We start from the raw sequence: 14,858 nt of genomic DNA on the forward strand, positions 1-14,858 counted from the left end.
TTATTATGAATTTGAACACCACGTGATGTGACATCCATAGCCTGTACACTATATAATTTTGAGCGCCACGCCCGAGTATACGTGTGAATTTAGTTTCGGTTTACTCCCGGTTCCTTTAAACGTCGCTCTCAATTCCATGTTTAGGGCCCGTGCACCGTGCACGAGCGAGCGATGAAAATAACGTTTTACTTTTCGTCTCCTTTTGTTTCCAGGTTAAATGTTTTATTTAGTCAACCCTTTTCTATGTATTCTTCTTTGTTGTTCCAGAATCGTGAATATGTCTTTCAACTTCTCGTTTCATGGCGAACACATAGATCTTGAAACTATAATTTAACTGTGTCTTCGACAGCCGTGAAGACAAGGAAGTAAACGTTTAAAATATATAAAAATAAGAAAGGAGGAATAATGCAGCTCAGAACAGTAACTACAGGTTGCCAGGTCCAGGTCTCAATTCGTAAAACCATGCCTCTAAACGTACAATACGAGAAATATGTCCGATTTTGGAAGTATGAATTTTTTTTTATAGATCAATGTGTTTTCGATAATTAAATAATCTTCATAAATAGTGCTATGGCCTTTCTGGCACCAAACTTTGCGTCCGGCACGCGGGAGAAAATACCTGCACTGAAAGTGTTCATCTAATTTGTGTGCTCCGTCTTCAGAGGGGAAATTGACGTCCTATGAGAAAGGCACCAATTCCGTTTGCCCGCTGTATTTAGTGAGAATAATATAGTCCCGTGACTGGACCACATGTGATCCCGACACCATTTATTTCACCTGCAAAATTTATGGGGAAAATAGGCAACATGTTAGCTGATGTCACCGTGACCTACAGACCAATTTTGTTTCGTGCTTTATTTAGCAAGAAAATTTACATCACAAAACCTGGCGTCACGTGACCTGCACAACAATACACTTACCACAATAAATTTAGTGGAACCATTTACGTCTCGCGGACTACCAGCTAAGTGGGATTCACCAATACATTTGGCAGGGAAACTGAAGTGATGCGATTTATAACGCATTTTGATTTTCCTTGAAAGTCTCTGCGGAAAGTGATGTCACGTCACCTTTGATCCAAATTACACATGCCGCTAAATTTAGAAGAATATTATTTTTAAAAAGAACGGACCTTGTCACTTCCCGAAACGAATGTTGTGTGACAAGTAACAAATTTAAACAATTGCTCCTTAAACACTTTCTTTTGAGCGTTCGCTATCACCTTCTAAACGCGTCGAGCGCTGCAAATGGATTATGACCGACTAATTTTTATATGCGAGGCTGTGTCTCGATGTATTTTTGTTTTCAACCATGCTCTAACAAATCGTAAGACAGAGTACACTACCTGGCAAATGGGCGTTTGAAAATTTATATTATTTTGAGGATTCATCAATAAAACCCGGAGAAGAGTTTTGTCATTGGGTCAAAATTCGCCAGTCAAGGTAACACACACTGTTTGAAAGCGATCGACAATCTGGCGGAAGTCATTGTTATAGAACTCCTCGTTTTGAGTGTCCAGAAAACATTCCACTTCAGCAATCACTTCGTCGTCGTGTTTGAGATCATTTCAGGTTCATTTGGCCACACCAGAGGAGTTGCCCCATTTGACCACAAGTTCAAATAGGAGCGTTGTTTTTGAACGCCACCACCAGCTCAGAATGAATCTCCTTGTAAACGGAGAAAACGGATAACTGCACGTGCTCCGGCTTTCCCGACGGGTGGTGCCATTTTTTCTTCGACATCATAGCAGCATTACTCTTTAACTGCGCGGAAATTAGAGGAACGCACGCTCGTGTTGGTGCCTGCTTTGTTTTTCTTTTTATGAGATTCGGTGCCGATAATGCGAATTATATGAACGCCCCTCATATGATGTGCCTGTCTTATCAAGCTTTCGACTGATGGGGTGTTTAGGTGTTTTCAATGAGCAGTTCACAAAATCTGACCGCAAATATTTATATAAGTTTTGTAACACAGAGGCCATCATCAAATTTAATATACAACGGGTTTCAAGAGAAGATAGATTTCAACATGTCGCAAAAACTCCCACCAGAAGTTTCTTCAGTCAGGACAACGCTAATTGAATGTGAACAAAAGTAACTCGTGTTGCGCACGCCTGCCATCCCGAAAGGCGTTAAAGGGGCCCTCCGGTGCCTTCTGCGGTAGTCTGTTTTTGTTGTTATATGGCGTAGTAGGTGCAAGTTAATATGTATACAAAGTTTTAGATCACAAAACCGTTTATTAAGCAGATGGCAGAAGAAATATATCGGGACTATTTTCTCTTGGAAGACAATCCCCGCTCCCGGCCCATCGCTAAAACTTGACCAATGGAAATGCTGCATCTCGCGGTGAATGCGAACGTTATTATTGCAACACTTTTTGAGCTTGCTGTAAATTAGAGTTTGAGAAAAACGTAAACTGATTGTGGTGCGGGAAACATAGTCCGCAATTATCGCTCCAAAACCAGCGAACTATGTTTTCTCCCCGCAAGCGTGTTGCTAGGGGGTGATGCGTCGGCGCGTCGGCTCGTCTGCTTCCAGGGACGTCTGCAGGCGTGCGTTTGCGGGACACGTGTCCCTTCCTCCCGTGGATCCCGACTCCGAAGCCAGCTTTGCGATCTTTCCACGTCAACGAGTCAAACTTTTTCTTGTCATCTGTGTAATGCGACTGCGTATTGCAGTAGCAGCGCGACGGTGCGGTGCCACGAACGACGACTGCCGAGCACAAAGTCCAGGCAGTCCGGCCTCCATGACGACGGTCCGCGCGTGTTCGAGAGATTCCTCCGCGCGTCGGCGGTCGGCCGCGATGGTGACGCACAGTGGCGCCGGAATCCTTCGCTTGCTATTGGCTGACGCCTAAAGAGATGCCCCTCCCGTTTTCCGGGGTCATCTCAGAAAGGGGGGCGGGCCGGGGACTTTGATAGCTATTTTAATAGGGAAATCCGCCGCGCATGACCGTAATTTTATGATTTTTAGGATCCTTAGGGCCTGTAGATTGAGTTATCGCCATAAATAGATCATCGCAGAACGCTCCGGAGGGCCCTTTTAAAGCGAGTTAAGCTCTATTCGGTCCGACCCATATTTTTTTTGTCTCCAAAAGCAAGTGTATTATTTTATATTTTTTTCCAGTTGTTTAAAAGTAGATTTTTTGCGCCGTAGCCTTTCTCTTGCCTTCCTATATAGTTAACCTAAACAAAAGATACTCGGACATTCAGGTTTAAATACGCGCACAACGGCACGCAGGCAAACATGGCACGAGTGTACAACAACCCAAAATATAAACCCGAAGGTGCACCACTGCAAAGCTCATCTATTTCATCCCAAGAAAACTTGAATGAGCAAGCACTCACATCCAACCTATATCAAATTATTACGTTCGCTCTTGTACACTCTCTCCGCCGCATGTCACAATTTATCAACTAGCTTATACTTTCTGCATTGCTGGAAGTTCGCGCGTTCATTTTTTGTGTGCGTTCCATGAACACGAAAATAGGAAACAAACCTTTTCCTCTTCTTTCCAATTTTCAAGAAGGCCCGGTGAGGCAACGCTCCCGAAGTGTTTCCAGCGGCGTTGTCGACGACAATTTGGCCCGTGTGGGGACGCAGATTTCACACGCACGCTTGCTCTGTCTGTTTACCCGAGCCTTCCCGCAAACAAAGGAGCGACGGCGTTGACGACGACTAGGGCCCAAAGCCAATCTCCATCCATCCCTCCATTTGGTATGCACCGCATTACGCCGTGTTTCCAAAGGAAACACCGCCAGCGGTGGCTGCGCTGCTACAGCCCCTGCCGCGGCCTCCGTCACTACAAGCGCCGTCGCTGATATAATGCGGCGGTTCTTGGCTCGCATTGTTGTTATTTGAAAACACAAGAAAATTCCCATATGGCGGGATGCATTCAATGCCTCTAGAACCGAAAATCTGACGAGCAAAAGACGAAAGAAAACGAAAGTACGACTAAAAAGGGCGCCAAAAGGAAAGGATCTCGAAACGAGGCGCAGGAACGCCGGAAAAGTTGTTTTCGTCTTCCATTTCCTCGAAAACTGCTTTTGTACATTTGAGGCATTCCAGGTATGTGAGGAGGTGTGAAACATAAACGCGGTTTCTACATTCAGAGTGGAAGAATTTTGACGCTGAAATCACACATTGCCATTTTTTTTTAATGTAGGACGTGCTGTTAACAAATGTGTACCTAAGTAAAGCAAGGCGATTACAGTTGCGAATGTCTTTTGGCGTTCCTGATTTAAGCGCTTTTAAATTTTGACAAAGGTTCCTCATTTGCTAGCAGTCTGGGCACAACTGAAATATATATATATATATATATATTCTTTTTTTTTAGGGTATCTAAAATTGTTACCGAAAGGGTGGATATCTTTGGCAGCAACGTCTTATTTTCACAAGCCCAAGTAGCACAAGTTCCTGAAAGAAGGGTGAGTGCGGAAGTTAATTGGATGTGAGGTTGAAATAACTCAACCTGGTACAAAAAAAAAAAAAAAAAAACAGACATGAAAAACAGTACACAACATTTTCGTTGTGTGTCGTTCCTCTCATAGAGAATAAGGGCGTTTTTCGAGCACCGACATTAACCTCTAAAAAGCGCGACACCGTATGCCTACACCCTTAGTCGGTTCTAAAATTGCGCGAGAAAAGTGCTCGCAGACTGACGAATATGTATTGCTATAAAGATGCCGTGTAACTCCAGAAACATGTTACAGCGTCACATGCGTTACCATCAACATGCAAATAGATTTATAGGACAACATCCTTACTAGTTGACATAACTTATCTGATGCAAGGAAGGCAAATGGATGTATACAATTCATATCTGAAGTCAGACATATCGATCTGTTATAACAAGGGGGGTACGTTAAGAGTTAAGAAGGCATTACATAGAACAGATCATTCCGGTAAATATTTTATACCTTCATATTATTGAGAAAGTACCCGCGATGGTCTCTTTAAAAATTCAACCCGCAATAACAAACGCATTCCTGTATCATTCGACAGCGTTAGAGAATTGTGATGTATTGCGATTCATAACCCTAGGTTACACTGGTTTTCTATTGATCTGATTGCTTTTGGAAACACTACAAAACTTACTAATTTAAGTTTGCTGAAACTACCCGCATGAAGCGGCCAGCCCGAGAAATATCTGTGCTGCTTTTATTTGTTTTTCTTAGCCATTCGTAAACACAAAAGGCTGCTTCAATATTTCAAAATGTGAAGCTGCAAATTTTTGCTTGGGAATCCTTTTTTCCGCTTTTTTCAATTATTTTTCGCAGTTCAAACAGGAGAGTGCAAGAGCACTCTCATGATTTTGAAATTTTCCATGCATCACACTTTTTCACCTTCAGTGACGCGGTTCGGGAATGTACGCATTAATAGAAATCTTCAAATAATTTTTATCGTGAAAATACTATTGAGTTATTTAAAAAAAAAAACGTCTGGACAATGAAGACCCCGCACACACATCTAATTCATGGGAGTATATATTTATTTTTTGATGCATAGGTAAAATTTTGATGTTGTTATTTATTTCCACCTTGCTTTGAAAGTCTTGCAAAAACATTTGAATAACTAACCGGAACACAATTTTTTCGTGAGAGCATTTTAACAATTCATTAGCTGTTTATCGCTAACCAGCAAATTGGATGATGAACGACACAATTTGGCAGTTCTAAAGCTATTTGTTTTCCTCCGAAGCCTTGCTATGCTTAACTGTGCTTCCAGAACTCGAACATTCCAAACCTTGAAGAACAAAAAACAGTTTTGCGCAAAAACTGCAAAACTCTGGTCGCCCAATAAACAACCATTTTTTTATATAAGCGTCATCTATACTTATTTTCACATTAAGAATCGTAGTAAAAATGTCCGATTAATCGCTAACCAATACTAATTCTCCCTTTTATGACGATAATTACGACATATGTAGGTGCATTTTCAATGAGATATATGCTATCATATTGTAGCGAAGGCGATGTCACGGAAAAGAAGACAACCAGGAGAAGAACACAGAGTGCTCGCGGCATAGTTGGAAGCCTATGAGCAAAGCAGCGGACGTCCAGTAAATGGACAGCTTGTAAGCGGTAAACGCTAAATTGGTGTCAAAAGTGGAGCTCCGTTCCGGCCGACGTTTTCCCCGAAACATGGAATCCCCATCCACTCCCCAAGGCGAACACACCGCGAGTGTCAGCGCCGGAAATCTGGCCGCCTCGGACCCACCAGCTTCCCAGCTCGTAGCCCTTATAACCAGGGGCGGATTTAGAGGGGGTTCGGGATGTCCTGACCCCCCTCTTGATGTTTACATGTGTAAAATTCAGGACGTAAAACAAGTGAGAGGGGGAGGGGGTTCCTAAACATTTGTTACGCTCACCAACACCTGACCCCTTCCCCCCCCCCCCCCCCCCCCCTGGAAATTTCTGCATTCGCCCCTGCTTATAACCAACACCTCTAGCATGCCGAAGCCTCCTACGCACGGCGGGAGAGCCAGCTTCTGCAAAGCGCAACCTTGTCCTTTCGGGAATTGACAGAATCTCTCACCGCACGCCTCCAGCGTCTAGAGGACCGATTGCCTGACCCCATGGAGCCCCGTGTCGTTGATGTTCCAGCCCAAACACCCTTGGGGCACCCGAGCCAGTGACTAAGACCATCAACATACAACGGTACCGCTCCTTCGCCCCCCTACATTTCACAATTCAACCTCATCGCTGACGCGAACCAATGGTCAGAGTCCCAAAAGGCCTTGGCCGCCCATCTCGCCGTACTAGCGGTGACCCTACTGCATCATCTGCCACCTCGAAATCGTCAATCCTACCAGGCTTTGGTCGCGGCATTGGACGAGCGCTTTGGGGAAGGGCCGCTTCGGTTCCTTTATCATGCACAACTTCGCAACCGTCGTCAGTCTGCGCTGAAGACAATCTCCGACCTCGTGGATGACGAGATCTTGGACGCTCTCGCAGGCTGCGGGTGGTTTTCTACGCCTGACCTCAAAAGTGTATATTGGCAGGTTCTCGTACACCCGAATGATCCAGAAAAGACTGCCTTCACTACAGGTCATGGCTCATATAAAGTCCGAGTGGAGCCATTCGGGATCTGCAACACCCCGGCTACATTCCAGAGGCGAATGGAATCTGTGCTGCATGGCCTCATAAGCACAGTTTGCCTTGTATACTCCGACGGCATTGTGGCATTGGGCAAGAGATTTTCCGATCACCTGGTGAATCAACAGCTTGTGCTTGTACGACTTCAAAAGGCAAGCCTAAAGATTACACCAAAAAAATGTTCGTTGTGCATAAGGCATGTTGAGTACCTCGGGCACATCATTTCGACGGACGGGGTTTCCACAGATCCTCGGAAACTCTGCTATTGCCGAGTGACCAACCCCGAGATCCACCGCTGACATTCAAACCTTCATTGGGCTGGCATTGTACCACCAAAGATTCGTCCCTAGTTTCGCCCACATCACCAAGCCCTTGTATATCCTGACAGAGAAGAAAGCTCCGTTTGTCTGGTCCCCAGAATGCCAACTGGCCGCCGAGACGATCAAAACGGCCCTCATGTCTCCACCAACTCTTGCCTTCCCAAAAGACAAAACACTATTCATCCTTGGCGCCGAAGCTAGCGCCTCGGCAGCCGGTGCTGTACTATTGCAAGAACAAGATGGGCATGAGCGAGTCATTGCGTATGATCGTAAGGTTTTTACGAAGCCCGAACGAAACTGCTGCACCACCCCACGCGAACCTTTCGCAATCATCAAGGCCATGACCTATTTCCATCATTATCTTCTGGGACGGAAATTTTTATCCGAACCGACCACGCATCATTAACTTAAATGTTGAGTTTTAAGACCCCTGATGGACAGGTCACCCGATGACTGGAACGCTTTCACCAATAAAACTTCGACATACAGCATCGCCCGGGCTCAATCCACACCAATGCCGACCTCCTTTCGCGTCGCCGAAGTGGTGAGAAGTCGTGCAACCAATGCACAAGCATTGCAATACGCAGCTGCATCTCGCTCAAAGCAACTCCTTGTGGCAACAAAGCGCGAACACCGGAAAGTCTTCGGGCAGCTCAACTTGACGATACAGACATTGGTCGGCTCATACAATGGAAAATGAAGAATAGACGACCTCAAGTCAAAGAAGTATCCAGCTTATCTCCTACCCTTAAGGGCTACTTGGTGCAATGGGACTCTTTATACCTTCGCGACAACGTTGTCTATCACGCTGGGAGTCCGCTGCGGGTGGCTCTGGCGTCTGGCAACTCGTGCTGGCACACACACTGCTCCCATGTATTTCAACAACTGCACAGCAGTCCAGAAAGAGGACACTTCGGGCTTGAATTGCTGCATAAACAAAAATTCGCCAACGCTTCTACTCGCTGCAGTGCCACAATGACATGAAGCAGTGGTGTCGTCAGTGCGACATTTGCGCCTCCCGTGAAGGACCTCACGCCAAACAGCAGCACCAGTTCAAGGGCATGGGATGGGGGCGCCTTTTGAGCGCGTTGGCATTGACGTGCTAGACCCACTCCCCCGATCTAAATTTGGTAATTGGTTTCTGCTAGTCATTGTTGACTACTTTACAAAGTGGCCGGAGGTTTTTCCAATTCCAAACCAGACCGCCCCTGAAATTGCTGACGCCCTGATTAAGAATTGGATCACCAGGTACGGGGCGCCCATGAGCATTCACTTGGATCAAGGCAGGAGCTTTGAATCTCACATATTTCAAGAAGTTTGCAGGTACTTCAACATGGCCAAGACGAGGGCCACATTTTTCCGCCCGCAGTCAAACGGCTTGGTAGGAATTATGAACCGCGCCATCTTACAATATCTGTCGATGTTTATAAATTATCGTCAAGATGACCTTCGTATGCCCTGTGAACTAACCATCTCGCGAGCATCAGAACCATCCACAGACCCTGTGTCTTTCGTGAGCAAATAGAAGAAATCTCGAGCGAATGCAAGCATTTGCTCGACAGCGGCTGTCAAGCGGGCTCGCTCGCCTGAAGAGCCAGTATGACGCAAACGTCACAACACGCCCTTTTTCACCAGGTGAGAGGGGATGGTTGTATAACCTGATTCGGAAACGAGGACTGTCTCTATTAAGGAAGAGAGCCCGGGCACGTCCGTTTCGATGGTGTTGGTTTATCGTTCCCTCTCGTGCCGTTCATGATCTCGTGGTTCTGCGCCCCTCTACCTCCTTTGCCTCTCGTTACATGCTACCAGATGGCATAATCTACAACAACTTCCCGCGCCGGCCTGGAGATGAGACCATGCATTCCCATACCGCGAAATGAGGAAGTTTAAGACGGTACAGAGCAGCGTAGAAAACACAAACTCATGAAAAGTCAATGAGGACACGAAAATACAGAAAACAAGTTGAATCAACACTCTACCGAATTCCCACGCAGTTTGAGTAAAGTCATGGTAACGCAATGCTTGTAGCAAACAAGGGCTTCGATGTTCGTTCTGTGCCAATTCTTAGTTTGACATGTTGCCTTCAAGAAGGAGAAGACCTTGCATAGGGCGCCGAATTTCTTGTCCGCTTGCAATGCGAACAGCGCACTCTTGGTATGCCATTTCTTCCAGGAAATGTTCCTGTTATTCTTCCAAGTTCCCATACGAGCGGTGACGTGCCGTTATTTACGATAACAATGTCTCCCTGTTGAGTACGCGGAGACGTCGTTGTCTGACTCTTATATGTGAAGTGGAGAACCCATGGGTATTCGTTTCTCCAGCATTGGCTTGCTTGTTTCCAGCTGCTGATAGCCGGTCCACGTGCGACTGGTAGTGAGAGGACATCAGCCGCTTTTCTGCCGCAATCTGCTCCATCGCATCTTTCAACTTGTTGACTTTCTTCTGCATGCCCAACTTCTCTTGATGAAGCTCCTCCAACTGGCTGGACACATTCTCAAAGGCCTGAGCATCTTCGAGCTGCGGAGCATTAAGCTGCGCCAAGAACAGCTCCCTCTTGACGTCGCCAAGCTCCTGTTGAAGGGTTTCATTGTCCTTCGTCTTCTTGCCAAGCTGGTTGCTCAACTCAGAACGTTCTTGCTTCAGTTCCTCGATTGATTTGCTCGATTTGTACTGTTCCGTCTTGAGCCTCTCGATTTCCCTGAGGTACTCACGGAAACTCTTCTCCTGAACCTGGCTCTGGCTGCTGACAGAGTTCAGCTTTCGCTCCAAGTCTGTGTTTCTCTCTCTAGCCGCCTTCAGTCTTCCTTGCAGCTCTTCCGTCTCCACGGCCTTCTGCTTGGCTGTTTGCTGGCTCTGAGACAGCGCCGACTGAAGCTCCGCTTTCTCGGCCACCAGGATACCGATGGTGTGGATGTGCACCTGGAGCTGGTTGTTGATGACTTGAGAGTAGGTCCCTTAGACCATCCAGCCAAATATGGTTTCTACGGCGGTGAGGTTGTCATTCATGCGCTGGATCCGTCCCGTGACGACTTGCCAGTAGAAGTCTGAGCCTATGAGAACGCCGACGTCGTTGTCCACTCTGCTTTAAGCTTCAGCAGGGATGATATCGGCGGCTTGAAGTCCGCTGGAATGAAGTTGCCTCAGTAGATTGTCATCTAGCTGCTGGTGTGATACTGTACACAGGTCCGGGACCTCCAGTGCTTCAAGTGATATCTTCTGATTTCTTTGATGGCTATGGAGGGTGACAACCACACGTCGACAGGACCGTTTGGTGGCTGTGTTTCCAATTGTGTATATAGTAAGCTCCTCCTGGCCAACGACTTTACAGCCCAGTTTTTCGGAAATGTCCTGCCGGATAAACGTGCGCTGACTCCCACTGTCCAGTAACAGCCTCAGTAGGAGGCGTCTCGATGTCCCTAGGGCCCACGTTCTAGCAGTTTGAAGCAATACAGCAGAAGAGCGGAAATTGGTGGTTGGGGCGCTCACGACTGTTGCGCTGCCAACAAGAAGTCCTCCTGGGCCTGGGTTTTCCGATGCGGCTGATGTGGGACGTAATAGATCGCAGAGTATAGTCAGGTGGTGACCTCTACAAGTGGTGCATGTCAAGTTCCTGCACGAACGGCAAACACGAGCGATGTGATTTCGCTTGCCTCATTTGATGCAGCAGCGTGCTCGCGCAAGCTTGTTTCTTTTTTCTTGTGTTGAAAGTCTAGCTTGACAGTTTTGCACCTCGTGCTGTTTGGTATCTCACAAAGGACACGCGGCCGCTCGGTAGCCAATAGCCTCAGTCGAGAGCGCGAGTGCTGAAGGGTGGCTCGCCTGTACGGATTCTTGACGTGGTATCGGCGATGACCCATACCGGGGGGAGTGACTTGGGTGTTCCATATGGACATCTTCTCGAACCTCCACTTGAGTCTGTAGAAATAGCATGATGACGCGGACTTGCTCTTCCGGGCGCATGTCAGGTGTGTCGGCTGATGGTGTCAGTGCTGCTTCCCTTAACTTCTGCCGGTATAGTATAGCCAGGTCAGCAGGAAGGCACCGCATGAGAACTGTATGTAGGACGACAGCGTAGTTGCTAGGCGGGACATCCAGCCCTTGAAGAGATGTTGTTCTGAAGCGTATCGCATCGTAAAGTTTACGAAGCTGTACTGCGGTGGTTGAACTGTTTACCGCAGGCAAGCTCAGAAGCCGATCAATGTGATCATCAATTAAAATGTCCCGTCGTCCAAATCGGTCTTGTAGGGTCTGTACCGCGAGGTCATAATTTTGTTCTGAGAGTCGGATTCCTTCCACGGCTTGCGTCGCATCATCTGTGAGATACGTGAGAAGGTATTTAAACTTCTCGATTGGCGGGAGTTCGGAATTGGTGTGTATCGTACAATTGAAATGATCCCAAAACCCCTGCCATTCGCGACGGCTTACGGCAAAAGTCGGTACCTGCAGTTTCGGTAGGGCGACCGTCCTGTGGCTCCTTGAGGTCAGAGTTGGAGGAAGACCGCCGGACTGGGCTCTGTCGAGAGGGACGTTGGGCGTGATATTCGTGGGTTGTGGCACAGAAACTTGGGAGTCGAGGGCGTGTCGGACGCGCGTGAGGCTATGACTGATGCGAAGACGGTACTCCTCCGCTCCCTCAAGCTCGCCCTCAAGATCGTCATCTGAGGTGGACGTCTGGATGTCATGGTCAAGGCGGATTAGGTCGCTTTCTTTCTGAAGCAGGTAGTCCAGTTGTAGTCGGAGGTCAAGCTCTGTCGTGTTCTCGTCGTGCAGAAGATTGTCTATTTGGGTTAGTGTTCGGGTGACGGCTGAGCGGACGATGCCGCGGGTTCTTCGGTCGCGGTCCATCTCGTTTTCCGGGTTTCGACACCAGTATTAAGGAAGAGATCCCGGGCACGTCCGTTTCGATGGTGTCGATTTATCGTTCCCTCTCGTGCCGTTCATGATCTCGTGGTTCTGCGCCCCTCTACCTCCTTTTCCTCTCGTTACCTGCTACCAGATGGCATAATCTACAACAGTCTCCACAGAGCCGGAGTGAAACCGCGGAGGGTCCCACTCCGGCTCTGTGGGGAAAGCGTTAGAGCAGATATGGTCTATACAGGGGCAAGGTAAGGGCATTCCTATCTGGGCTGTCCGTGCAGTACCTTCGTGGGTCCCACCTCAGCACTTTGCGGGCAGAGGCAAGAGTGTATGGGCACAGCGTGGGCACGGCCAACTGGGGCTATTTGCTATTCGCGCTGCAAGTAATTATGAACTCTTACCAACTCGCCCAATTGTCCATTTTGCTGGGGCTATTCATGTAAAACCTCCATGGGTCCCACCTCGGCCCTACCAAGGCCGATTTGCGATCATTTGGGCTTTACGGCGGCGAAGCATAAGCATGCCCGGATTGGGCCATCCCCGTAAAAGCCCCGTGGGTCTCACTCGTCTCTACGGAGGCCACATGCGATGATAAGGGATCCACGACGGCTAAGTGTGCGGCATAGCGCAGGCGACTCCAACTTGGGCTGCCCGTCTAAGACATGATGAGTCTTACCTCGGCCGTGAGGGGCTAAGCTGCTCTGACGGCGGTAAAGAGTGGGGGCGTGCCGACTTAGGCTGCTTATTTAAACCTCCCACAGGACCCACCTCGAATCTAAGGTAGCCAAATATGATGAGGGCTCCACGGCGACGAAGCGTGGGCGTGTCCAGGTCGGACTACCCATGTAAAACCATCGTGGGTCCCACCTGGGTTCTGCAGATGATATGTTAAAGATGCGGGCTCCACGGCGGCAAGGTGCATGTGAATCCCTAGTGGTTCCCATCACGGCTATGATGGGGCAACTTTGGGATTGCATGGTCTCCGCGGTGACGAGGCAAAGACATGCCCGATTTGGAATGCCCATGTAAAACCCACTTGGGTACATCTTTCATTTTCCTGGGGACATGTCAGCAAAGGTGTGAGGGCCATGGCGGAAAAGTGTGGGCATTCTTAGTGTGGGGCACACAAACGAAAGCCCCGTGGGACCAACCTCGGGCCAACGGGGACAAAATGCGATGATGTGCGGTTCACGGTGGTGAAGCGAACGCATGCCAAACTTGAGCTCCCCGTGCGATGCGCCCGTTGTTCTTACCTGGGTTATGCAGAGGCAGATCTTGCAAAGGTGTGGGCTCCATGGGGACATAGCCTGGACATGCCAAACTTGGGCTCCCCGTCCAATGCCCCCGTGGGTCCAACCTCGGTTATGCGTGATGCGAGGGCAGAGTTAGGAAAGACGTGGGCTTCATGGAGCACAGCGTGGGTATACCTAACTTGGGCTGTCCACACAATGACCTCAACTATATGGGGGTTGAGTTAGCGCAAAGGAACTATGTAGGCTCCACTGGGACACCGCGTGTGCATGACTAAGTTAGGCTGCCCATGCAAGCCCTCTGGCTCCCACCTCGGCTGTGCAGGGACAAGGTTAGCTCGAATGTGGGCTCCAGAGGGGCAAGGCGTGGGCGTGCCCAACTTGTACTACATGCGCCACTCTCAAAACGAAACTTTTCACTAAGATTGAGAATATATATTGCACGCTTAGTTTCAAACCGATTTACCGACATTTGAAATGTTAAACGTGAGTGATATAATTTAGGCTTGCTATACTTTATTACTAACTTATAACTAAGCGTGTATGATGACAATTTCCTTTTTTGTTGAATGTACTTTTTATGCAGAATAGTGAATTTGAGGGTGTATGCGAAACACGCATGTCATAATATGGTATCTGTTCTAAAACTCGGCGTATATAGAAGGCTCATACTGGTTCTGTATCGCCTATTACCTGCCCTACGAGATTTTAAACGAAAATATGCAGATTTTTAATTAATTTCATTCACTTGTAATGCTCAACTTCGAAGGGACTTTTTAATACGATATATGGAATCTATCAAAATGGTATTATTTCCTGTAAGGCAAACGTAGGAATTGAAGCATGCTGAATTTGGCACGCACTGCTATACTCCACACCGGATGGAAACTATGAAATAATGCCAAACACAATGAGGTTTCAGTGGCGACCTATTTAGTCTGCCCACGTAGGTCCACTGTGCGTCCCACGAGGGAGGCTCATGGAAACTTCTTACCTAGGCCTCCTGTGACCTTCACAAGGGGGATCTTGTTGGCTGCCCAATTAGACCCACCGTGGGAGCCACGAGGGGAGGTGTCTGCCCAAGTATGCCCATTCTGTGTCCCTCAAGGCAGCCCAGGTGGGCTGTCCAATCAAAACCCACTTGGGTCCGACTCGCAAAACATAGGTGGGACCCATGTAGGCTGCCCAACTAGGACCAGCGTTGGCCCTTCTTTTGAAGCCCACATTGTGCTAAAGGTCCCTCGATAGAAGTCTAGGTGTCAGTGCAAACAAACCCTTTGCGTGTCCCATGAAGGCGGGGGGGGGGGGGGCATGTGGCCTGCCCAAGTAGGCCCC

The sequence above is a fragment of the Ixodes scapularis genome, unplaced genomic scaffold (assembly GCF_016920785.2).
Source record: "Ixodes scapularis isolate PalLabHiFi unplaced genomic scaffold, ASM1692078v2 PGA_scaffold0__279_contigs__length_252992795, whole genome shotgun sequence".
Taxonomy (NCBI): Eukaryota; Metazoa; Arthropoda; class Arachnida; order Ixodida; family Ixodidae; genus Ixodes; species Ixodes scapularis.